General features: G+C 41.9%; 1 long non-coding RNA gene across 1 annotated transcript; it reads left to right on the top strand.

Moving 5' to 3' along the window:
• The first annotated feature begins 1,768 nt into the window (after nucleotides 1-1,768).
• On the top strand, nucleotides 1,769-26,861 carry LOC137642692 (uncharacterized). The gene is made up of 3 exons (XR_011044843.1): nucleotides 1,769-2,100; nucleotides 20,539-20,755; nucleotides 24,519-26,861. It is a non-coding gene; the product is annotated as an uncharacterized lncRNA (long non-coding RNA).

The following is a 26,861-nucleotide window of genomic DNA, read 5'->3' as shown; positions in this document are numbered from 1 at the left end:
AAGTCAGTGTTGCCAGATGAAAAAAATTCCACCGGTGTTCTTTCCAAACTATGTGGGCGTTTTTTATCAGGCTTAGCACAGATCTATGCTACTCCATGAATTAAGCAAAATTTAGCATTAAAAAATAAGTTCTAATGGGCTTTCTATTTCGATTTTATTTCATATGTTTATTTCGATGTTTCTCCGGTGAATTTGGGATCTCGCTATCTGCATGGCAACGCTGACTCAAGTCTACAAAATAATCAGAGCCTTGGGGGAATCCTAAATCAGAGCAATCAGCAATGCCGTCGCTATATGTATAATTAGTAGCCGGTGTAGCTGCCATATGTATAATTAGTTATCAGTGCTGTATATATTGCCCCCTAACAAACCTAAGACAATAATAGACATCCTACGATTTATCTTCTGACCTCGTTTTAATCTAATTTTAGGCAAATGTTTCTATTTCGGATGAGCGTCTTTTACATATTCCGTAAGTTGTATTGCACCATCATATTTACGTTTAATACACAGCCTAACCTTAACTTTCCTGCTGAAGAATAGAGGTTTGTAAAGTCTAAAAGTTAGCTATGTTTTAAAGGTAATAAACACAGTATTGTGTTTAATAATATTAATAAATATTACATATGCGTATTGAATTTTGTATTAATTTCTCGATCTGTGTAAGTAAAGGAAGAGAATCCACTGCGTATGAGAAAATAAATTATTAAAGCAACAAGCTATATAAGTATAATAAGAATTTAGGTAGTCTAACGATCAATAGGGTTTAATACAAATATATGGAGAATTGCTATTTGAATGATGATACACCAATATTGGATAACTTTCAGTAATATTTGAACTATCCGAAAAGCCGAATTAGTTGGGCGCATTGGCAATAGGTAGCGCTGATCAGGCACTGGGTGCTCTCTGTTATTTCAAATTGGAGAGTTTTCTTCCCTTTACTGTCTTTGCTAGGTTCAGTGATGACGTCAAAACCAAGGATCTTAAAACTTAACTTCGTTTCTTGAATGCCAAGGTAACGAATGAATGCCAATTATCCATCTAAGGGACTTTTAATATGTAGGCTACCTGGACTTAGCTATACATGGGCAAATTGGGCAATTGCAGGAGAGGTTACTGGTCGTATAAATGGTGCGTTTGTTTTAATTCTTATAAGAAAATGGAGTAGGCTCACAATTCTTGGGGTAGAAGTGCTGCTGCAAGAGCCATATGGGTTGCGAGGGGAAAAGATGAGTGTTATCTATGAACAATTTGAAATTAATTGCGATTTTCATGTGCATCAGGGGCATGACTTGAAAATTTCATTAGGGGAGACTGAGGACGTATTAAAGTTGTTATTTTTAGGGGGATGAGATTCGAAATTGGGGATTTACTACATGATGTCACTCTAGCGTAGGTATTTGTGTAACCTCGTGAATATTCAGTATATTAATGTTTAATTCTGACTTAACGTATTATTAGATAATAAGTAGATAGATAGGGTGTGTATGTATGCAGTTATTTGTTTGTAATGGGCAAGACATAACTATGTTCAAGCGTTTTAATGTTTTTTATTTTTTATATTTACGAATAGGTTACCAAGAATTTATTTCTTATGTCCTGATATCAGTACACAGAATGATAATCATATTATTATTATTATTATTATTATTATTATTATTATTATTATTATTATTATTATTATTATTATTATTATTATTATTATTATTATCATTTCATTGAGAGAGAATTTAGCACTGACAAGTTTATTCTCGTCTACGACGGAAACGAAGTAAAAAGAATTATGGCATCGCTTTTCTAGTTTCCAACGGAGTCCGACAGTTTGTTTCGGCGTATACTATCATATTGGTTTTGGATATTGTACACCGCTACCGCTTTCTCGAGTCCTTGGATATGGCAAAGTCGACGTTAGAGAAAACGTGAACTTGTGAAAAGTGATGTTAACGTTAGAGAAAACGTGAACTTGTGAAAAGTGATGTTACAAGTTACTCTGATGGAAGTGGATGGAATGGAACGTTATGAAGCTTTACACAGGAAACTTCAGTATGGCAAGGTTGTATGTGATACTGAGTGACCCACATACTTTCCACATTACTTGTAAGCATATTTAATGTGAGGCAGTTGCATGATTTTTATGGTCAAGGTTGTAAACTTGGGGTAAATATATGATACTTTAATTTCTAGCCAAATACATGAACCATATATTTTTCCTACTTGTTATCTTGTGTTTTATGCATTTTTACTTTGATTATGGGGGCAAACCACCCGTTCATGAGTTTTTGGACCACGTATATAAAGACTATCATGGGGGACCCCACTGGGAAACCGGGTTTTTAGGGTGGGGAAATTTTATAAACGAGTGATTTGCAGCAATAATAATGGCCAGAAATGGAAAATAAGCCCAAGATAACCAGTTGGAAAAATATAAGGTTCATGTAAATGGTTGAAAATAGGCCAAAACGTGATTATTTAACTTGAGATTTGTGAAAGGGTACAGAACCTAACAAATCCACATAACCTAACCTAGTAGTTCCCAGGTAACAATCCCTATTCGGGGGCAAGCCCCTCGGACCCCCCTTCCCAGGTCACAACCTCTAGCCGGGCGGCAAGCCCCCTGGGTCCCCCTTCCCAGGTCACAGCCGCTAGCTGGACACTCCTTCCCTGGTCACAAACTTGAAGTAAATCACAATTAAATCCTTAGGTTATGATAAAGTAAAAAACAAATAAATCCCTCCGTTATGAAAAAGTAAATCGCAACTAATTCCTTACATTGTGATTGACATCGTCGCCTTTTGTTTTCTTGGCAATCATTACAAAAGCTTTGCAGTAGAAAATGTGCTGGCCCTCCCTGAAAATTGAGTCGGAATCGGACCCTTGAGGCCTTATTTCGTTGTAATTTTTTAATTTCACATGAGTAACAATAGCTTTACACTAAATAGAGAGCATTTCCATCATAATTAATTGCCTACATAAACTAAATTACACTTAATTTCAAAATAGATTGATGTTCTCTCTTCGAGACATCTATACAAGATGGTGGTTAACTTAAAACTGAAGGTGAAGGTGGGAAAAAATGGCTGTTGTAGAACAACATCTGGGAACTCATGAAGAAATACTTGTAAGCTGTTAATTGGTTTAAAAAAAACCACCTGCTAAATACGTCATTGTAAATGGGCATAAAGCTCCGCAATCCATGAAAAAAAAACGCATGCGCAGTAAGTCCCCTTCAGTCTCTCAGATGTAAACAATGGACTTGAAGTGAAAAACATATTTCACATCTTAATCGACTGATGTGTAAGTTATTATGCCCTTGCCCCCATTAATCATATAGAGAAAAACGGTAAAGTTTTGGATTCAACCAAATTGGGAAATGTATTATATTAATATATTTTCCTAGTAAAGCACGTGATAACAAAACACTTCTTCTCAATACATTATTGTCGCTAATGCATACTTACAGAGAAAAAAAATATTTCAGGAATTGAAGGTCTTGACTTTTTCTAAGTTTAGTGTTTATCTTTCCATGGGCACGCAAGGTAGCTCTTGTTCGTTTGTATATCTGTTTTCATCTTACTTGGCTCCTCCCCATTGCGCAATGTGACAACATTTGCTTGAATGCGCATTTGCTCCTCCCACTAATGTCGCTCCTCCAATCAAAATACTACTGGGTTCTTTTCAAGGGTTATTATTGGACGATTCATTGGTCTCTCAGTCTTGTTTCAAGGATCTGTTTTTCGTGCAATATAACATTGTAAACGATACTCTTTTGTTTTTTTCCCTATTTCATTATGGGAGAAACCCGTGATTGTCGTTTGTTTTCGGTTTTCAAAAGTTCCGGTTTCTATATTTTCATCACACGTCATTTTACTGTCATGGATCCTCCGGTACGGTTGTGTGAAATATGTCGTTATTCCTATTTTGATGTGATCGGCCGATTTCATGGGAATTATAATGGAACTCCTGAAGTAGTGAATCGTTTTCTAAGGGAGCATTCCGTATTACCTTTAAGTGTCCAGTGTGGTAAATGTGATTCACCTTTACATTTTCGTGAGGATAGACATGTGTGGTATTGTACCAAATCTGAACGTATTCCAGTACTTGATGATTCAGAAGAGGGTCAACCACAACCTTCCACATCTTCATCGTCATCTTCCGTTTAAGGTAAGAAGTGATTTAACAAAATATATATATTCAAATTTACCCCTGGTTAAAGGGGGGGTCGCAGGGGGGGCGAAGCCCCTCCCCCCCCCCCCCCCCCCCCCCCCCCCGGTAGGGGTACAGGGCCCCTAGGTTAGGTTAGGTGGGTTTGTTAGGTTCTGTGGTGCCCTGAAAATTACTGTGGCCTTAAGGGGGGGTTGCAGGGGGGGTGAAGCCCCCCCCGGTAGGGGTACAGGGCCCCTAGGTTAGGTTAGGTGGGTTTGTTAGGTTCTGTGGTGCCCTGAAAATTACTGTGGCCTTAAGGGGGGGTTGCAGGGGGGGCGAAGCCCCCCCCCCCGGTAGGGGTACAGGGCCCCTAGGTTAGGTTAGGTGGGTTTGTTAGGTTCTGTGGTGCCTTGAAAATTACTGTGGCCATAAGGGGGGGTCGCAGGGGGGCGAAGCCCTCCCCGGTAGGGGTACAGGGCCCCTAGGTTAGGTTAGGTGGGTTTGTTAGGTTCTGTGGTGCCCTGAAAATTACTGTGGCCTTAAGGGGGGGTCGCAAGGGGGGCGAAGCCCCCCCCCCCCCCGGTAGGGGTACAGGGCCCCTAGGTTAGGTTAGGTGGGTTTGTTAGGTTCTGTGGTGCCTTGAAAATTACTGTGGCCATAAGGGGGGGTCGCAGGGGGGGCGAAGCCCCCCCGGTAGGGGTACAGGGCCCCTAGGTTAGGTTAGGTGGGTTTGTTAGGTTCTGTGGTGCCCTGAAAATTACTGTGGCTTTAAGGGGGGGTCGCTGGGGGGCCCTACCCCCCCTCCCCCCGGTAGGCCTAGTTAGGGGTATGGGGGAGGGGTGCTGGAACATTAATTATTCATTTATTGCAATTATCATTCAATGCCCCAACACCCTCCCCCCCCCTTCCCCCACCCAAAACCCCGGTTCCCAAAGGGTGTCCCCCATAATTGGTGGGATGAACTAGGGTATACATAGTAAATCTCTAAATCGGTTGGTTTGCAGTCAAAATAAACGTTGAATTCATTGAAACCACACTATTTCTGATGCAACAAATATATTTTTATTGCATTTTTCCAAATTTGGCTGAAACTAAAAATTTACCGAGAAAAACAACAAACTAGCCAGCACTCGCCCATTTCTTAGAGCGAATTTAATTTTTGACAGCAATTAAACTATCATATATTAACCGTTGTGGTGTTAATCTTTTGTAAGTTTAAACTTATACGAAATTAAGGATGTGAACTTTAACTGCTTTTTGTGAGCTTTTTAATCGGTTGGCGGCGAGCTGTTTTATCTCGCCAGTAGAAGTCTAAAAGTAGTTAATTTTAAATGCATGTGTTAATTTCTAGCCAATCTGGAATTTGTCATAAAAAAATTTGGACAAATGCTGACCGTTTCACTTAGTTAATAAATAAGATTTATTTGAGTTTGTAAAGACTAACCATCGTAAGTTATCTACCGACTGTGATGTTTTACTTTTTTGGTAATAGACTGTGAGACCTTGCCATAAGTTGGATTTTTTATTTTAGGTTTTCAATTAAACAATTATTAGATGAGTTTCGCATTTGTGATTCGTCTGCGAAACCTGTAAGGAAGCTTGCCTATTTACTAAAATTTTGGTAAATTTATAGAACAGTGAACTAAAATTCCTAATAGGAAAAACAACTTTTCCGACAGTAAAGGGTGTACTTTAAAGGAATCTGACCTTTATTTCCACCGCAAAGAAACCGTTCTCCCGTTAACCCCCCCCCCCCCCCCTCTTCCCAACGGACACGGGTAGGAACCTGGGACTTTGGATGGGTGAAAACAGGGAAATAAAGTGATTACTATAACACTTTCAAGGGTTAATATACGATAGTTCAATTGCTAGCGAAAATGAAATTCGCTATAAGAAATGGAAGAGTGCTGGCTAGCTTGTTGTGTTTCTCTATATGTTTAATGGGGGCTGGGGCATAATAACTTACCTATCGGTCGATTTAAATGTGAAGTATGTTTTTTACTCTAAGTCCATTGTTTACATTTGAGATACTGAAGGGGACTTACTGGGCATGCGTTTTTTTCCATGGATTGCAGAGCTTTCTGTGCATTTACAATGACGTATCTGTCAGGTGGTTTTTTAAACAAATTAATAGCTTACAAGTACTTCTTCAAAAGTTCCCGGATGTTCTTTTACAACACCTATCCCCACCCCCTTTTCTCTTCAGTTTCATCGTGGCTTCCATATGTCAAGGTTGTTCTCTGAGGGAGTGGGAGATATATTCCCTCTTTTTCAGAGATAATAAACGGGCATATGAGTTCCTACAGAACCATGGAGTTGTCCCTTCAGACGTTCAATGCCCTTCCTGCCAACAGCCATGTGTCATTAGATCTCAAGATAATCAGTGGGCTTGTAATCGATCAGTGAAGATTGCTAAGAAGGGAAAGCGTCGTACATGCAGTTTTTCCGTAACCGCATTTAAGGACACTTTCTTGGAAAAGGCTCACGTTCAAGCATGGGAAATACTGCTGTTCGTGAATGATTTCCTTGAAAGGGCCTTTTTGCACGGCAATGTCACCTATAACCTTGGCTGGACATTACAAACTACGGTTAACTGGAAGTCTTATTGTTCGGAAGTCAAGGAAAATTACTGCCAGACCTTGCCAGCTATTGGTGGGCCTGGCATTGTTGTCGAAGTGGATGAATCCAAGTTTGGGAGGTTGAAATATAAGAGGTAGGCCTTTGTCTGGTGTGTGGGTGTTCGGTGGCATGGAGTGGGAGAGCAAAAAAATGTTTGTGGTCCCTTTGGTGGACCAATCAAGAAATGTCGAGACCCTTGTGCCCTTGATACAACGTTATATCAAGGCGGGGAGCGTAATCCACAGTGATTCATGGAAAGGATACAAAGATCTCGCCACTGCGGAGTATGTGCACCTCACTGTGAATCTTTCACAAAATTTTGTGGATCCTAAGACAGGTGCACATACTCAAAACATCGAAAGGCTGTGGCTGTGGCAGGATATCAAGCGTTACGTTCTCCATGGCGGAATTCAAAAAGAATATTTTATTCAATATCTATCTCGTTATGTCTATCCGCCAGGTAAAAATTATAATACGTATTTTAATGTTCAGTTTCGTTTTTTCAATAATTAGCAAATTAAAGTGTGCTTATTTTTCCAGCACAAGAGGTCCGAGCGCTTAGATAATTTCCTGCTTCAAGCCGCCAAACTGTACCCCCACCCATCTACGTCTACGACAGGGTCAGTGACAGTTCTTCCTTTGTCAACTGAAGACATTCAGCCTTCGACCTCCTAAACTTAAGGTAAGGATTTATTTGTGAATTGTGATTTAGTTTTAGTTTGTGACCTGGGAAGGGGGTCCGGGGGCTTGCGACCTGGGAAGGGGGGTCCCGGGGCTTACCCCCGGCTAGGGGCTGTGACTTGGGAAGGTTTGTAACCTGGGAAGGGGGTCCGGGGGAGGAGCTGTGACCTGGGAAGATTTGTGACCTGGGAAGGGGGTCTGGGGGCTTGCCCCCGGCTAGGGGTTGTGACCTGGGAACTACTAGGTTAGGTTAGGTGGGTTTGTTTGGTTCTGTACCCTTTTACAAGCCCCAAATGTGTTAACTAATCATGGTTGGCCTATGTTCAGCCACTTAATGATCCATATATTTTTCCAATTGGTTATCTTGTGCTTATTTAGCATTTCTGACATTTCCCCTCCCTAAAAACTCTGGTTTCCTACTGGGGTCCCCCATAATTGTCTTTATATAAGGGGGTCCAAAAACTCATGAACGGGTGGTTTGCCCCAATAATCAAGGTCAGAAATGCATAGAACACAAGGTAACGAGTAGGAAAAATATATGGTTCATGTATTTAGGTAGAAATTAAAGTATCATATATTTACCCTGTTGAGATTTGTAAAAGGCCACAGAGCCTAAAAAAAAACCACCTAACTTATTAGTCCTCAGGTCACAAGCCTAACAGGGCTGCGGCAAAGACCCTCAGACTTACCTGGTGGGGGGAGGCATGGCAAGCCTCCCCCCCTCCCAATCCACCGACGTAGATCGCAAACTCTGAAAGTAAATCATGAATAATTCCTTACTTTATGGTTGATACCTGTTATTTGGCATGGCAATCTTCACAGTAGAGTTAAAATAAAAAATTAGCAGGCATTCCCTTGGAGAGAACTCTGAATTGCAATTAGGACACTTACGAGCAGGAGCGGATACATGTCGTTTCTAAAATGTGAACAAAAAGAGTGGAATAAATATTTCATGGGAATAGGATGCCAATATTTTGTAACTTTTCGTGGATTTATTATGAGACATGGAGAATAATGTATGGAGAAGAAAAGTTTAGTTTTACCATAATTATATGGATTCACCAGTAAAGTTCCCCCACTCAAAATCCCGGTTCCCACTGGGTGGCTCTACTTCCGTAGGATATATTAGGGTAGCCTATTTCTTATTTTAACTATTTACTTGTGACACAAATAAGGGTCATTTTCAAAGAAAACTGACAAGTTTTTCTACATAAAACCGCATTCCCTCATTAGTAAATCTTTTTCCATGTTTTTCTGTAATACTAAAATGGTAAGCAGTTCACCAGGTTATATGAAGTTTTCCCAAACGTTTAGAAGATTAGGCCTACCCTTAAGAAAGCGTTTTGAAAAATAGACCTTGTCTAAAGCTCATATATATAGTTCAATGAATGGGCGGGTTATTGTCATCTGCAATTATGTTTTCTCCCAATTTCAAATTTTAATTACAAATTTATTGATATTTATAGTAGCCTAAAGTTCTGCAAGGTAGTTTTACTATTGCCAAAAAGGTTGTGAGGTGTAAATACCCTTTAAACATTGATATTGATAAATATGATGAAGTAGTGACATTTTGTGAAGAGGTTTAAGGTCTTGTATTGAAAAAAAAAAATGTATAAATTATGACTACTGTGATAACACAGGCTCTATGGCATATTTATTGGTATTGTCTTTACAATATGCTATTGAATTATCATATAAATTAGAACCTGTGATAACACAGGCTCTGGGGCATATTTAGTGGTGTTGTCTTTATAATATCCTATTAAATCATTATATAAATTAGAACCTGTGATGCCACAGACTCTGTGGCATATTTATTGGTATTGTCTGTACTTTAGGCTATTATATGATTATGTAAATTATGATCTGTGATAAAACAGGCTCTTTGGCATATTTATTGGTATAGTCTTTATGATGCACGTTTTAATTGTTATATAAATTATGACCTGTGATAGGACAAGCTGTGGCATATTTAATGGTCGTCTTTAAAATGTCATTAAATGATTATATAAATTATTACCTGTAATAGCACAGGCTGTGTTGCATATTTAGTGGTAGTCTTCATAATATGCCTCTTAATGATTATATATATTAAGGCGTTTGATAGGACAGGCTGTGTTGCATATTCAGTGGTAATCTTTACAATACGCCTTTTAAAGATTTTATATATGAGCTGTGATAGCACAAGCTGTGATGCATATTTAGTGGTATAGACTTTACAATATGCCTTTTAATGATTATACATACTATGACGTGTGATACCACAGGCTCTGTGGCATAATTAGTGTTAGTCTTTACAATACCCTTTTAATGATTATATAAATTATGACCTGTGATAGCCCAGGATGTGTGGAATATTTAGTGGTATGGTCTTTATAATATGCCATTAAATGATTATATAAATTATGACCTGTGATAACACAGGCTCTGTGGCATATTTATTAGTGTAGTCTTTACAATATGCCTTTTAATTTTATATATTGTGAGCTGTGATAGCCCAGGATGTATGGCATATTTAATGGTAAAGTCTTTACAATATGCCATTAAATGATTATATAAATTGACCTGTGATAGCACAGGCCGTGGTTCATATTTAGTGGTATAGTCTTTACTATATGCCTCTCAATAATTATATGTATTATGACGCGTGATAGCAAATGCTGTGTGGCATAATACGTGGTATAGGCTTTAAAATACGTCTTTTAATTGTATATATTATGATATGTTATATCAGAGGCTGTGTGACATGTTTAGTGGTATAGTTTTTACAATACGCCTTTTAATGATTATATAAGTTATGGCCTGTGATAACACAGGCTCTGTGGCATATTTATGGATAGTCCTTACAACACCCCTTTTAATGATTTTATATATTATGACCTGTGATAGCACAGGCTCTGTGGCATGTTTATTGGTATAATCTTTATAATATGCCTCTTGATAAGTATATAAATTACCTCTGATAACACAGGCTTTGTGCCATAATTATTTGTATAGTCTTTACAATATGCCTTTTAATGATTATATTAATTATGACTTGTGGTAAGAAAGACTTTGTGGCATATTTATTCGTATAGTCTCACTATACGCCTTTTGATACGTATTATGACCTGTAATAACACAGGCTCTGTGCCATATTTATTGGTAGTGTCTTTGGTGGCCTGTGACTGCAAAGGCTGTGTGGCATATTTAGTGGTATAGTCTTTATAATATGCCTTTTAATGATTATATAAATTGACCTGTAATAGCAAAGGCTGTGGGGCATATTTAATGGTGTATTCTTTATCATATGCTATTAAATGATTATATAAATTAAGGAAGAAAAGCTTGGATGATCAGTGACAATTTGGAAGGGTGTGTGAGAGAAGGAAGTTGAGAGTTAATGGGGCTAAGAGTAAGGTTATGTGATGTTCAGGAAGGGAAGGTGGTGCGAGGTTGAATGTCAATGTTGAATGGAGAGTTACTTGAGGTGGTGGATGAGTAAATGTATTTGGGGTCTGTTGTTGCAGCAAATGAAGGATGCAAAAAATAGAGGGTTGGGCATGAATGTAAAGAGAGTTCTGTATGAGAAAGTAATTGTACCAACTGTGATGTATGGATCGGAGTTGTGGGGAATGAAAGTGACGGAGAGACAGAAATTGAATGTGTTTGAGATGAAGTGTCTAAGGAGCATGGCTGGTGTATCTCGAGTAGATAGGGTTAGGAACAAAGTAGTAAGGGTGAGAACTGGTGTAAGAAATGAGTTAGCAGCTAGAGTGGATATGAATGTGTTGAGGTGGTTTGGCCATGTTGAGAGAATGGAAAATGGTTGTCTGCTAAAGATGGTGATGAATGCAAGAGTTGATGGGAGAAGTACAAGAGGAAGGCCAAGGTTTGGGTGGATGGATGCAGTGAAGAAAGCTCTGGGTGATAGGAGGATAGATGTGAGAGAGGCAAGAGAGCGTGCTAGAAATAGGAATGAATGGCGAGCGATTGTGACGCAGTTCCGGTAGGCCCTGCTGCTTCCTCCGGTGCCTTGGATGACCTCGGAGGTAGCAGCAGTAGGGGATTCAGCGTTATGAAGCTTCATCTGTGGTGGATGGCGGGGGAGGGTGGGCTTTGTCACCCTAGCAGTGCCGTCTGAACTTGGTTGGGTCCCTTGTCAGGCTGGGAGGAATGTAGAGAGGAGAGGTTCCCTTTTTTTGTTTCATTTGTTTGATGTCAGCTACCCCCCAAAATTGGGGGAAGTGCCTTGGTATATGTATGTATGTATGTAGAAATTAAGACCTGTGATAGCAAAAGCTGTGGCATAATTAGTGGTATAGTCTTTATAATTCGCCTTTTAATGATTTAATACATTATGACCTTTGATACCACAGGCTCTGTGGCATATTTATTGTTAGTCTCTACAATATGCCTTTTTAAATATTAAACTTAGCCGGTGAATATATAAATAGCTGACGTCTCCGGCGGCCCGATAGATTCCAAAAAACTCGCGAGCGATCGCCATGAAGGTTGCGGGTGTGCCCACCAGCGCCGACTATCGGCCAGATACCGCATATACTTCTCAACCACTTCAGTTCTTCTCTGTCGGTGTCACCGACAACATTGGTTCCGCTCGCTCTAGACCTTGAGTTTTCTACCGAATTGGTGAAGTACTTTGTTTTGGGTTTTATTGGCTTTCGCTGTGTTGGTGTGTTCCTTAAATAAAACTCTTGAAACCTTTTTTGTTTTTGTTGATGAACTTGGCTTTACTTTGGATTTTCTCTGGTTGTTCATAATGGCTGACCCTTCTCCTGTATATCGCAAATGTGCGAGAGATTGTAACAAACGTCTTCCGAAGGCCTCTATCGACCCTCATACTGTTTGTTCTAATTGCCGGGGTAAATCCTGCCAATTAGGAGATCGGTGTGAGGAGTGCGTGGTTTTGTCGGAATTCGAGTGGTTAGAGTATGAAAAGTATACAGTACTCGTAAGCTCGAAAGAGATAGGGTGAGGAGAAGCTCTTCTAGATCTTTAGAATTTTCCTCCTCCCATGCCCCTGAACCTAATCCTTCCCCTGTAGTGGTAGTTTCTGAACCCCCTATTAGCACTCGTGAACCTTCAATGCGCGATATGTTTTTAGCCATTCAAGCATTAGGTGAGAAGGTTGAAACCTTAGCCTCGGACAGGAACCAGCTTATGTCCGATGTTAAGTTGTTAAAGTGTCAAAGTGGTAAAGTAGAAAATCAAAGTGGTAAAGTGGAAAGTGCGCAAAATGTGTTTAGTGTTGCGACCGAGGGTTCGTCTGTTCGTGCTTGTCACTCCCCTAGTCCGAGACCTCTTTCAGGCTCCCCTGCACCAGGGAGAAGGAATGTCGTAGGACTTAAGGGAGCGAGAGGTGTAAACCGACGTACAGACGTTCCCTCTTTGGTATCAGACGTTTCTCATCAAGAACGTCCTTACCATAAGACGGGGGAGACTAAGTTCTCCTCGTCTTCTGACGAATTGTCGCATAAGAAACCTTGGCGTAAGGTTTCTAGACCCTTAAAGCGCAAGTCAGTCCCTTCAGGACAGGTCCAGCGTCCTGGCTGTAGCCATTGGGGCAGCTCTGACCTCTTGCAGTCATCGGATGGCTGTTCGCCTGTTAAGCGAAAACATAACACGGAGTCCGAGGGTCTCGATAGGTGCGATGATTTGCATGCACAGACGTTACCGACGTCACGGCCCGTTCCGACTCCCGTTGACCCGAAGTGGGTTGTCCTGCGGGACATGCAGTCTAAACTTTCCTCTTTAATGGAGGTTTAAGAGCATGAACAGGTTCGCAAAGATCCTTTGCTTGCGGTTCGCCAGTACGATAAGCGTGACTCTGGCCTTCAGCCGCCTAAACGAGTGTTTTCTCGTCCTTATGATGTTAGCGCTAATGTTTCTAGTGCTTTTAAACGCGATTCTGATCGTGTTCCTCGTCATTCACGTCAGTCACGTGACGTGGAACCCCCTTTGCCGCAGTCTCGAGGTGACGTTCAGCAGCTGTCACCGCAGCCCCGCACTGACGTTCGTCGACCGACTCCGTTGCCCCGACGTGACGTTGAACGTCTGTCACCGCAGCCAGATGTTGTTTTTCCTGCTCAGACCCTGCAGTCAATGCAGTCTCGACGTGATGTCGAACGGCAATCAACTCAGGCTGTTGTTGTTTGTCAGTCACAAAACTTTCAGTCTTTGCAGCCGCGGCGTGACGTCGTTACCTCAGCTGTTGCTGCTGCTCTGTCGCATGTTGACATAGCCTGTCAAGCGTTGCCTCCTCGGCATGTCTCTCCGTATCGCGAGACTCGGCAGTTGTCGGAGGAAGTTCCGTCGGATGAGGAAGTCGTTGATCCCCTTCCAACTGATATTCCTTTGGGGACTTTTTCGGACGGAGAGGAGCCTAAAGTTGCTCAGCCCTCTTTTGATTTTAAGAAGATCATGCTTATTTTTAAGGAACTTTTTCCTGATCATTTTGTGTCTGCTGCTCCTCATTCGCCCCCATCAGAGTTCACGCTGGGCCTAGCTGCTTCGACTCCGTCGTTCACAAAGTTAGTGCTCTCTCGCTCTTCTATGAGAGCTTTGCGTTTATTAGGCGACTGGTTAATGACCAGGAGGAGTTTGGGGAAGTCAGCTTTTGCTTTTCCCCCTTTCAAACTGGCTTCTCGTGCGAGCGTCTGGTATGACACGGGAGAAGTTCTCGGCTTGGGAGTACCTGCCTCTGCCCAGGGAGACTTCTCAAGCCTCGTAGACTCTCCTCATCGTCTGGCCATGAGACGCTCGAAGGTTTGCTGGTCCTCTTCAGACCTAGATCATCTCCTCAAAGGAGTTTATAGGGCCTTTGAAGTTTTCAACTTTTTGGATTGGTCGCTGGGAGCCTTGAGTAGGAAGATCTCCTCAGCAGACCGTGATGTCTCTGTGCAAATTATGTCCTGCATGGACAAGGCTATCCGAGATGGCTCTAATGAACTCGCTGCTACTTTTACAGCAGGAGTTCTTAAGAAGAGAGAGAGACTTTGTTCTTTCCTGTCTGCAGGTGTCACTCCTTGTCAAAGGTCAGAACTACTCTTTGCGCCATTGTCTTCTGCCCTGTTCCCGCAGCAGCTGATTAAGGATATCGCAGCGTCTCTTGTGCAGAAGGATACTCATGATTTGATGGCCACGTCTGCGCGTAAGGCTGTACCTTCGTCCTCTTATGTCAACAGACCTAAATTTGATACTCCAGCGACAAGGTTTATCCCGCCCTTTCGTGGCAGAGCTCCCAGTAAGGGAGGCTCTCGTGCCGATAGTAAGAGAGGTAAGAGGAGAGGATCTAAGTCCTCCCGTGGCAGAGTCTGACTGCCCACGTCCTCAGACAGCAGTAGGGGCCAGATTGACCAACTTCTGGCAGGCCTGGGAGAAGAGGGGTGCAGACCGGGAGTCTATTTTGTTGCTAAAGGAGGGTTACAAAATCCCTTTTGTACGGAGACCACCTAGTAAACGATCCGATAGACCTCTCTCCCAGGTATCGAGAGGAGTCGAAGAGACAGGCATTACATCTGCAGGTGTCTCAGTTGTTAAAGAAGGGGGCGGTGGTGAAAGTCTCGGACCTTCAATCCCCAGGTTTTTACAACCGTCTCTTCCTAGTGCCAAAGCATACAGGAGGTTGGAGGCCGGTGCTGGATGTCAGTGCTCTCAACGTGTTTGTTGTCAAAACAAAGTTTACGATGGAGACCACCAAATCCGTTCTAGCAGCAGTCAGAGAGGGAGACTGGATGGTCTCTCTCGACTTGCAGAATGCGTACTTCCACATTCCTATACACCCAGATTCTCAGCCGTATCTAAGGTTTGTATACAGGAATGTGGTGTACCAATTCCGAGCACTGTGCTTCGGCCTCAGCCCTGCTCCTCTTGTTTTTACGAGGCTCATGAGAAATGTAGCAAAATTCCTACATTTATCGGGGATCAGAGCCTCCCTGTACCTGGACGACTGGTTACTCAGAGCGTCGTCCCGTCATCGCTGTCTGCAGGACCTACAGTGGACGTTGGATCTTGCGAAGGAGTTGGGCCTATTGGTGAACATAGAGAAGTCTCAGCTGACTCCCTCCCAAACGATTCTCTATTTGGGGATGGAGATACAGAGTCTAGCTTTTCGGGCTTTTCCGTCTGCCAACAGGATAGAGCAAGCTTTGCTCAAAGTCCGTCTCATGCTAGAGAAAGACCATTGCTCTGTGAGAAGCTGGATGAGCCTCCTAGGGATGCTTTCATCCCTGGAACAGTTTATCTCTCTAGGGAGACTTCACCTACGCCCTCTCCAGTTCCATTTAGACTCCCATTGGAACAAGGAGGAAACTTTGGAGGCGGTCTCGATCCCGATCTCCGAACCAGTCAAGACTTGCCTAGCCTGGTGGGACAGCAATATAAGACTTTGAGAAGGTCTGTTTCTGGCAGTCAAGAACCCAAACCATGTGTTATTTTCAGACGCGTCGCATTTGGGTTGGGGGGCGACTCTGGACAGTCTGGAATGCTCGGGTCTTTGGACGGCAGACCAGAGGATCCTTCACATCAACTGCAATGAGCTGTTGGCAGTCCATTTAGCACTGACGAGTTTCGAGAATCTGCTTCGAAACAAGGTGGTAGAAGTGAATGCGGACAATACCACGGCCTTGGCTTACATCTCCAAGCAAGGAGGCACTCACTCCCACGCTCTTTTCGTCATCGCAAGGGACCACCTCATCTGGTCAAAAGATCGAAACATCTCACTTTTGACGAGGTTCGTCCAAGGGAAGTTGAACGTCTTGGCGTACTGTCTCAGTCGGAGAGGTCAGGTGATCCCTAAAGAGTGGACCCTCCACAAGGATGTGTGCAAGAGTCTTTGGATGACTTGGGGTCAACCCACCATCGATCTCTTTGCGACCTCGCTGACCAAAAGGCTCCCGACTTATTGCTCTCCAGTCCCAGATCCAGAGGCGGCCCACATAGATGCCTTTCTGTTAGACTGGTCTCACCTGGACGCTTACGTATTTCCACCGTTCAAGATCCTCAACAAGGTGTTGCAGAAGTTCGCCTCTCACGAAGGGACAAGGTTGACGTTGGTTGCTCCCCTCTGGCCCGCGAGAGAGTGGTTCACAGAGGTACTTCTATGGCTGGTAGACGTTCCAAGGAGTCTGCCTTTACGGATGGATCTCTTACGGCAGCCTCACGTAAAGAGACTTCATCAAAACCTCCTCGCGCTTCGTCTGACTGCCTTCAGACTATCGAAAGACTCTCAAGAGCTCGAGGATTTTCGAAGGAGGCAGCCAGAGCGATCGCGAGGGCTAGGAGATCCTCTACAATCAAGATCTACCAGTCGAAGTGGGAGGTATTTAGAGATTGGTGCAAGTCCTCCTCTATTTCCTCCTCCAGTACCTCTGTAGCGCAGATTGCGGATTTTCTCCTGTATCTGAGAAACGGTCGCTCCCTCTCTGCTTCCACCATTAAAGGCTACAGAAGCATGTTGGCTTCTGTTTTCAGGCATAGAGGCTTGGATCTTTCAAATAACAAAGATCTCCAAGACCTCCTTAAGTCTTTCGAGACCTCTAAGGAACGTCGTATTTCAACTCCTGCTTGGAACTTAGACGTGGTCCTACAGTTCCTAATGTCAGACAGGTTTGTGCCATTAAATTCAGCCTCCCTGAAGGATCTTACCCTCAAGACACTTTTTTTGGTGAGCTTGGCTTCGGCTAAAAGGGTCAGTGAGATCCATGCTTTTAGTAAGAACATCGGCTTCTCGACGAATAAAGCTGTATGTTCTCTTCAACTTGGTTTTTTGGCCAAGAACGAACTAACGTCTCGTCCTTGGCCTAAATCTTTTGAAATACCTAGTCTTTCAGAGATCGTAGGTAATGAAGTTGAAAAAAGTGCTGTGCCCTGTTAGAGCTCTTAAGTTTTACTTGTCTAGAACTAAACCAATACGAGATTGTTCTGAGGCTTTATGGTGCTCCGTTAAGAAGCCCTCATTGCCCATTTCTAAGAATGTGTTATCTTACTTTGTTAGACTTTTAATCCGGGAGGCACATTCTCATATAAGTGAGAAGGATCGTAGTTTGCTTAAGGTCAAGACTCACGAAGTGAGAGCAATAGCGACTTCGGTGGCTTTTAAGCAAAATAGATCCCTTCGAAGTATTATGGACGCGACCTTTTAGAGGAGCAAGTCAGTGTTCGCTTCATTTTACTTAAAAGACGTCCAGACTCTATGAGGACTGCTACACACTGGGTCCATCCGTTGCAGCGAGTGCAGTAGTGGGTGAGGGTTCTACCACTACATTCCCTTAATCCCAATATCCTTTTAATCTTCTCTTGAAATGTTTTTAATCTTGTCTTGGGTTGTATGGAAGACTAGGAAGTCTTTCGCAATCTTTTTGGTTTGGCGGGTGGTCAAATGTTGTTTCTTGAGCGCCCAGATTAAGGGTTTTGATGAGGTCCTGTTATAGGGGTGTTCGCCCTGGATATAACAGCTCCTGGTAGTCTTTCAGCATCCTGAGAGGATGGCTGGGCTTCGTGAGGAAAGCGGACTAATGAGGCAGAGTAATCATCAGAGTCAGCTTCCTTACCAGGTACCTATACTTAAGTTTGTTTTTTATGAAATATTTGTCAAAAACTCTTGAGCATATACGCCTTTATTGTATTAATACTGGTCTCTACCCACCACCATGGGTGTGAATCAGCTATTTATATATTCACCGGCTAAGTTTAATATTTAAAAATGATATTTTCATTATAAAATAAATTTATGAATATACTTACCCGGTGAATATATAATATTAAAGGCCCTCCCTTCCTCCCTGATAGAGACCCAGCGGACTGAGAAGAACTGGAGTGGTTGAGAAGTATATGCGGTATCTGGCCGATAGTCGGCGCTGATGGGCACACCCGCAACCTTCATGGCGATCGCTCGCGAGTTTTTTGGAATCTGTCGGGCCGTCGGAGACGTCAGCTATTTATATATTCACCGGGTAAGTATATTCAAAAATTTATTTTATGATGAAAATATCATTTTAATTATCATGTATATTATGACCTGTGATAGCACAGTCTGTTAGGATATTTAATGGTATAGTCTTTTCAATACACCTTTTAATGATTATATAAATTAAGACTCATGATAGCACAGACTGTGGCATATTTAATGGTATTGTCTTTACAATATGCCATTAAATGATTATATAAATCATGAACTCGGATAACACAGGCTTTGTGGAATATTCATTGTTGTAGTCTTCACAGTACGCCATAAATTATGACCTGTGATAACACAGGCTCTGTGGTATATTTATTGGTATAGTCTTTACAATACACCTTTTAATGAGTATATATGACTTATGATAGCAGAGGCTGTGTGGCATATTTAATGGTATAATCTTTACAATATGCCATTAAATTATTATATGAATTATGTCCTGTGAGAACACAGGCTCTAAGGCATATTTATTGGTGTAGTCTTTACAATACACATTTGAATGATTATATAAATTATGACCTGTGATAGTGCAGGCTATGTGGTATATTTAATGGTGTGAGTTTGAAAACAAGGGTCTTATCATTAATGCAGTCAAAGGCACCACTAAATTAAAGGCCAATCATACGAACTTCCTGACCACAATTAAGCGATTTGTGTATAGTATTGGAGATTGTAAGAAGGGCATCACATGCTCCAAGACCTTTATAAAAACCAAATTGCCAAAAGATGATCAAAACTTTATATAATATGGGAGTTATGGATATTGGGCTGTAATCAGTTGGACTTGATCGACCACAAACACATTTACATGGTGGAGTAATATTACCAATTCTCCAAAAAGTTCTAAAAGCTCCTCCTCTTACTAACTTGCGCAATAAAACACAATTTTGGAGCTAAGAAATCTGCAGTCTTATATAAAAAACAAATAAATACTATTTGGCTCTTCACCTCCATAAGCATTTAAGTCCATTAAGAGCTTTAACTTCAGGAGACAGTAAAAGTTAACTAGTTAGTTTAGCCTCGGGGAAAACAGGAATGAGGAAGATAGCGTTTCATTACTCTGCTTACTATCAAACACTTCAGCCAAAAGGGTTAAGTTTTCCTTTGGACGAGAGTGACAGAGCCATCTGGTTTAAGTAAAGGCAGAACTGTTGCATCTACACTAAAGAGTGCAGTCTTAAGGGTAGTCCACCACTTTAGTTCCTGGGTTTTCCCAGAAAGGGATTTGTTTATGGTTAAATTGGTTTCCTTTTCAGTTGAAGCATAAACTGAGCAAAAGCTCTTAAGCTGAGTATAGTTATTCCAGGTCAAATCTTATCTTTTACCCTTCCAAAGATGATAGACCTCCTCCTCCTCCAAATAAGCACGTCTATAATCATCATCGAACCATGGATTGTCCGGTACTTTAGCACACGTGAAGGGATATGCCTTTCAATTATGTTGACTAGACTCTCATTCAAAGGGACAACAGGATCAATACTACTATGCAATTGTGACCAATTCAATCCCAAAGGATCTTGCAAAATCCCATTCCAGTCTACGTCGAGATTTCATGTAAATCTTACACGAGTACGATACATCAGGGACAGGCTGCTCAGTTTTCACTAATGAAATCAAGCATGATCAGGTGCCCCAACTGGAGAACCAATCTTAATTGTTATAATGCCAGGAGAGTCGGTGTATACGAGGTCCAAGCATTTACCAGACCTTTGAGTAGCCTCGCTTATGATTTGCTCACAGTCTGATTCGGAGGCAAAGCCTAAAGCTATTGAGCCGTGGTGATCAGTAGGAGAAACAGAATTTAACCTCTCTGGAAGGTGAGCATTGAAATTGCCAACAAACATGCTGTGAGATGCTGTTGCCCTATAACATTACTTGTGTTCATGCTATGTGTAATGCAGTTGACAGATGTTACTACCTTAAAAGTTCAATATGAATAGGTTAACATACCATTATATAGATAGCTTGGGCACAATAAGAAAAAGTATTTTGCTATTATCTATTACTTTGCCTTGTATTACTTACACTATTATTACTACAGCTATTGTTTTATTCTATTACTATTACTCTGAAACCTTATAATAATCGATTACTATTATGCATTACATATTACTTTTAGTCCATGTCTATTACAGGTCAGGCTAAAAGAAGCAAGAGCTTCGTGCAACAAGGTGGTGTGGGTAGAGTGCGTTACAACGGGCCAGATCTTTCAGACGTGTATTAGTTCACTGATATCGTACATAAAGGTGTGAACTCCATTATCATCCAACCCCCATCATTAGCAACCTCGACAGCAATGATGAGGACGAGGCGTTTCTTGATAGTGATGATAACAATTAAAATATATGCTTGGTCAGTTGCATTATTTTTCTACCCATCGTGTATCTGTTTTCTTAGTCTGCAATAACCTTTTAACATATTTTTACAAGGTCCTTACTGTATTTTGGACAAAGTAGTTTGCTGCCACTTGTAGTCTGTAAGATTTTATTCCATGCATATGTAAACACCAAAAGGAGGAATGTCAGTGTCTAGTTGGTACCCTTAGTACTTATTGGATAGAATGCTTCCAAATAGCTGCAAGTTGCCTTGCTTGAAACCAGAGCATGAATATGGATTTGTTCCGACACAGCATACAAATACTGTACTCTTCTCTTAATTTGATAAGAAGTGGTTATACAACTGGTGAGAGTGCTGGGCAAGTAGCCTCTCCCCTTTCAAGCCAGAGAACCTTTACTTTTGATGTGGCCACTGATGAGTATCGGTTTCCTTGCAAAAACTTTTCATTTTCTATATTTCAATAAGTAATTGGAATTATGAAATGATAGAATGACAGAAAAAAGTTTGTATTTCCCTGAGGATGGATGGATGCTACAACCGGTTTATGGCTAAACTGGCTGTAGGTTCACACTCCCTCTTGTCAGTCTTGTAGGGGGTATGATTGTATGCAATCATCACAGTGCACTAAGTGTAGGTCGTGGCCTCCACTGCAGAGGTAGGCAGACTACCTGAAAGGGAAGAAGTATGCAATGCATTTGTTGGGGTCGGACTGGGCAACGCCCAAGAAGACTCCAGTGAAGTCTTTTGTTTCTAAGGTCTCCTCTGGATGTGAGACTACTATTACTGCCCATGCATACCACACTGGATTGCTCCCTTGGATATCTGCTGCAGGGCTTGGAGCCATAGGATCTACATATACATTTTCAGGTGTTTCGGGAGGTTTGGGGAAACTCCTAGTATTCGCTGCACCCCTTTTGGACAATGGAGACTTTGCCCATGACCATGCAGACCATTTAAGAATTTGTCCTTAAGCAGTCTTGGGATTCCTTGGGTCTTTCAAGTAGGCCTTCCATGACTTTCGAGGGAGTCTGCGGCCAAAGCTACTTCTTCCCCCAGATCCCCTGTTCGCTGTCTCAAATGTCCCCGGTGACGCCACTGATAAAGGAAATGGTTGTTTCCCCAGTGTCAGGGACCCTGGTGATTCCCCAGGCCATGGTTGTCACCGCCCCAACCCACAATAGTACCTGGTGCTGAAGGTTCTTCTTGGTCCCGTACTAGGAGTTCTTCTCTTCTCATTACCCATTGCTGTTGGCCTGCCCAGGTCTCTTTTTGACCCCAATTACATTCTGGAATCTTCCTTTGAACAGAGCAGTCGTGCTTGAGGGGGGCCATAGCAGAATCTCCGGAGTGTGCTGCTTGCCCTCAGCCCTGGTGAGGCACGAAGGTTCGAGGAGGCAGGAGGTCTCGGACACTGGACTGCAATCCAGCTCCCACTGAGCATACTAGCCTGAGTCTGAGAGTTCCTTTGTGGAGATCCTTGCCTTCATTTGTGAGTACATTGGGCTGGGAGAGGCAACCATGGAACCTTCATCTTGGTAGAGCCTCAGTCAATGATTGGCACATAAGTGCTCCTTCAAGGATCGATGCCTTTGTTGGAATTGCCATGGTCTGATCTAGAGGACTTGGTGGCCTTGGATTGAGAGGCCAATTGGATCTTTGGATCTGCAAAATTACTGAGTCCAGTTGGTCAAGCAAGATCCTGCAAACTCCCTCTCCAGGCAATGGAGCTCTATACACCAGAGAATGTTGCATCTGCCTCTCTGCAGGTTAACCCATGGGTGTCCGCTCATTGGAGAGACTCGAGGTTGAAGGCACCTCCTTTTCGGCCTGAGTTGGCGTCCATGGAGGCTTCACATTTGGTCTTTCTCCACACTGTTAGCAGGTTCCCTTCTCGGTAACATACTTCGTAGAGTCGACCAGGTTATTAACCTAGGAAGCTTTGGAGAATTACAGTGTCTTGTGCAGTCACCTTCCTTGTCCACCAGACAGGAAATTGGTAGGTTAACTGGGCTTTGAAGAGATGACTTTTTTTTCTCACTTCTCAAAACAGGTTACTAAGAGGTGGTGTTGTCATTACATAATAAGTCGGTGTGGAGTTTAAAGTGTCTCCTTCCTGGGATTTGTGTACAGGCAGCAGTAAGATTGTGGGAGTACTGCTTCACAGGACTCCCTAATTCAGTAAGGTCTCTCCTTCCTGGGATTTGTGTACAGGCAGCAGTAAGATTATGGGAGTACTGCTTCACAAGACTCCCTAATTCAGTATTCTAAACTTCAGGGGAACCAGTCTTTCATAGATGGTGGCAACTAAACCTTCGATTGAGGCAAAGCCTGTGGGATTGGGATCAAGAAAGGCCCTTGTGCCCAGTCCAAGACGCCCAAAAACTGCATGGGTGTGCACAGCCATTTAAAGTACCCCAATCTGCTCCCTTTTTGGTAGGGGGGCCAGTCAGAAGAGGGATGGGAGAGGGAAACCCTGGTGCCAGCGATTCCTCTCTCCTGCTGCTGAGAGTAGGGGATGCCTGTCTTCCTACTTGGTAAATTAGTTGACACAAATCTCAGGCCTTATGGTTAGAGGTAGAAGGAATGTTGAACACGCTCTAAGTCATCGGAGAAAAGTCTCAGAGCTGCTCTAGTTTGCTCTTCCTGGTGAAAAGGCAACTGGGGGCTGGAGGCCGGTCTACGACCTATATCTTAAGTTTGTTCACCTAACAAAGTTTAATATGGAAACAATACAGTATGTGCTGTCTTTTTGTTTTTAGAGAGGGAGACTTCATGCTTCTGGAAGACATGAAGGATGCATACTTTAAAAGTGCCTGTTCATCATTCCTCTTGAAAGTACATCTGCTTCTTCCTTGACAGTACAGTGCACCAGTTCAAGACTGTGCTACGGACTATGTATGGTTCCCCTAGTGTTCTCTCGGGTGTTCAGTGGTAGCCTCTTGGACCCATTCACAAGGGATAAGTTTGTCAATGTATCTTGATGATTGGTTTATCATGGCCGCCTCAGAAGGGCAGTTGCTATAGAATCGACATTGCCTTCTTGCATTTTGCCGTGATCATGGAATTGTAGTAAACTGGGAGAAGCGAGTCTTATACCCACGCAGAGGTTTAAGTACCTGGCCATGTTGATATATGGCAGAAGTGAGTCTTTCCATCAAACTATATTATCAGCAGGCTCAAAGAGGTTGTATGTTCATTCCTGTCCAAGTCAGAAGTACCAGCTTGGCGCTGGGAGTCGCCTCTCCTATTAGAGAAGCTCGTTCCACGCTGGTGCCTCCACCAGAGATCCCTTCAGTGGTGTCTGAAGGATCACTGGTTAGCCGTAGGTGATCTCCACATTCCATCCTATTCCAATGGAGCAGGAGGGTAAGACCAATTTGTCCTTGTGGCTCGATAAGAACCTCATTAGTGAAATTCCACTAAACTCTACCTCCTGATATGCAACCGTTCTCGAATGTGTAGAAGGAAAGGTGGGGGGCACCTGGGGATGACTTGATTGTCTTGGGCATTTGCCTGGTGTTTGCAGACCAAAGAAGAAAGGTATCTGCACATCAAAGCTCTAGAGACATAACAACTTTGTGCTTGGACATGTGGTGGCTGCTTGAGTAGTTATTTAACCAGCCCAGTTCCCACCAAGGACAGTGATGCAAGTCATTGTAATAATAATTTTGAGTGTTGAAATATTTTTCATTGTATTATCGTATCATAATTTTGCTTATTCATATTTGTGTAACTCCTCAACCTTTCAATTGTTATGTAAAATGTCCTTTTATTTCAGGTTTGTGCTATCTCTTACACTCTGTATGGAACCAGTTGGCAAACGAGTGCTTTGATCACTGTCGTTTATGATTTATCATGACCTCGAGGACGACTTTGTGTGAGTGTGTTGTGTGATGTTTGCAAACTATTCCCTTGTAAAAGTACCCTTGAGCTACACAGGACCTTTTACAAGTAACATGGATCCCATTAACTCAATGAAGTAACTTGCCTGTGGTTATCCTGTGAAATGTATATGGGTGGTCAGTGTGGTTATAAATTTGGCAACCAGACTGTGATCCCTTTTTAAAATGTAAACTATTATTTTTTACATTGTTAGAGCTCGTGCTTGGGGTTTGTTTTAACATTTTAAGCTCAAAGATATGGATATAGTTAAAGGTTGTGTTTTTATGCAAAGATTTCAAAACGGCACTAAAGGTTTTTTAACCTGTGGCGTAATTAATCTTAGGATATTAGGTCAGTGGAATGGTCATCTCAAGTGTTTAATGGTGTGTAGTTTTATAGCAAAATATAAGGCCTCTAAATAATTTTCATGGCCTTTGTAACTGTTGATGTGTCTAATGAAAAGTAATCTACTTTTTTGTTTTTGTGAATGTGCATTAATTTTCTCTTTGAAGGTTCTGTTCTTCCTTACCTTAATTATGCAATATTTAGTGAGGGAGAATAAGTAGTTTTTATTTTTGTTTTTTTTAGAACTTGCTTATATGTGGCCCTTAACCTCATCCGATCCTCAACTGTGTAATGAATTGTAATGCTCATGTAGAAAAATCTTACCAGAACTATATGTAGCTTGGTGGATCCTCTTACCCACAACCAAAACAATGGTTGGTGCCCAGATATTCTAAAGCATTCCAACAGGGTCATTAATCAGATATGGGTTAGTCAGGAGCAGAGTCGTTAGCCCGACAGTAAGTCTGGGTGCTATACCTGGTCGCAGCCTGCTAACCACAACATTGTCTATGGTAAACTGTAGGTGTAAGTTTGGAATGAACAGTTGTTTGACTAACTTTTCTCCTTCTTTCTGCTGTCCTCCCTCAGGCACGAAGTGGTCAAAATGTGCTGAATCTGACCTGAAGCTAGTTAGTTACGTTTCAGAGCTCCGTTCCTTGGGTCTAAAGACTAATTTCCACCATTCCCCTTTAACAAGCTGGGGAATGGTGGATCTTATACCAACCCAGTGACATTATACAATACAAGATATGTTTCCAACTGACATCCCCTTCAGGGAAGGGTATATCTAGTTTGATTGGGTACATGCTTATACAGCCCAGATCCTATAAGCCTTTCATCCCTATGAAAGTTAGGTAGGAGATTGTTGGGGTAATTTCTTTGCTTCTGCAGAGATCAAGTGATCACTTTAACTTGAATCCTACAGTTCAAAGGGACTTCCATCTCATCAAGCAGTGTGTCTCCCTAATTGGAGAAAGGAGGTTTGTATGGCCCATAGGAAAATATAAAAAAATGTTAATGTGTAATTTTCCTAGTCATACAAACCGGAGTCCTTTAATCTAGCTTCCTCCTCAGCAAAACCTGTCTTTTGACGAAAAGTCAAAAGTGAAGGCTCAACAGCTGAAAGTGGGCTGGGCTACTCTCCTTGCACCTTTACCAGCTGGATAACCCTTGTTATCCGACTTTAACAGCAAACTCGAGCTCAAGCTCGCACTGAATCAATCTCCCTAATTAAAAGACTCTGGTTTATATGAATAGGTAACATACTGAAAATGAGAAAGGGACTTACATTTGACTGACATATAGAATAGTTATACTTAATGTTAACACCATTAATTTGAGCCAATATTTTTATTGGACCCCAAAATTTTTATAAAGGGCAAATCTTTTTATTTATTTACACAATTCTTAAATTGTAGATTGCATACCTGCAAGTTTGCTTGGTGTTTAATTATTTATAGAATTATATATATACCACAAGTTTTCATGTGCAATTATGTACAGTAAATTATTAATTTAATAGCATTGCATGTGAATGCTGAATAACATTAACAATATAGTATGAATAACATGTGCATTTCTTCTTTTTCATGTTACAACTTCCCTGGTAACTGTGAATAATCATAACACTGCATTTGTTGACCGGCAATTTGACATTGCCTTGCAAATGACGAGATCTGAGAAGAGCTACTCTTGATAGGGTTTATGAAGAACTGTTAAAAAACTTTTTTAAAAGGAAGAATGCCTGTAATCCTTCAACAATGTGATGCCCACGCCAATCATTTGAAAAGGCTATTCCAGAACTCTGCCCTACACAATTAAACATCGCCGTGTGAGGCACTCCACTTGACAAGATTCTCAGATTATGGTAAAAACTTTTATTGGAATAATTTCC

The sequence above is a fragment of the Palaemon carinicauda genome, chromosome 6 (assembly GCF_036898095.1).
Source record: "Palaemon carinicauda isolate YSFRI2023 chromosome 6, ASM3689809v2, whole genome shotgun sequence".
Lineage (NCBI taxonomy): Eukaryota > Metazoa > Arthropoda > Malacostraca > Decapoda > Palaemonidae > Palaemon > Palaemon carinicauda.
Note: the sequence above shows the minus strand (reverse complement) of the source record. Positions and strands in the feature narration are given on the sequence as shown.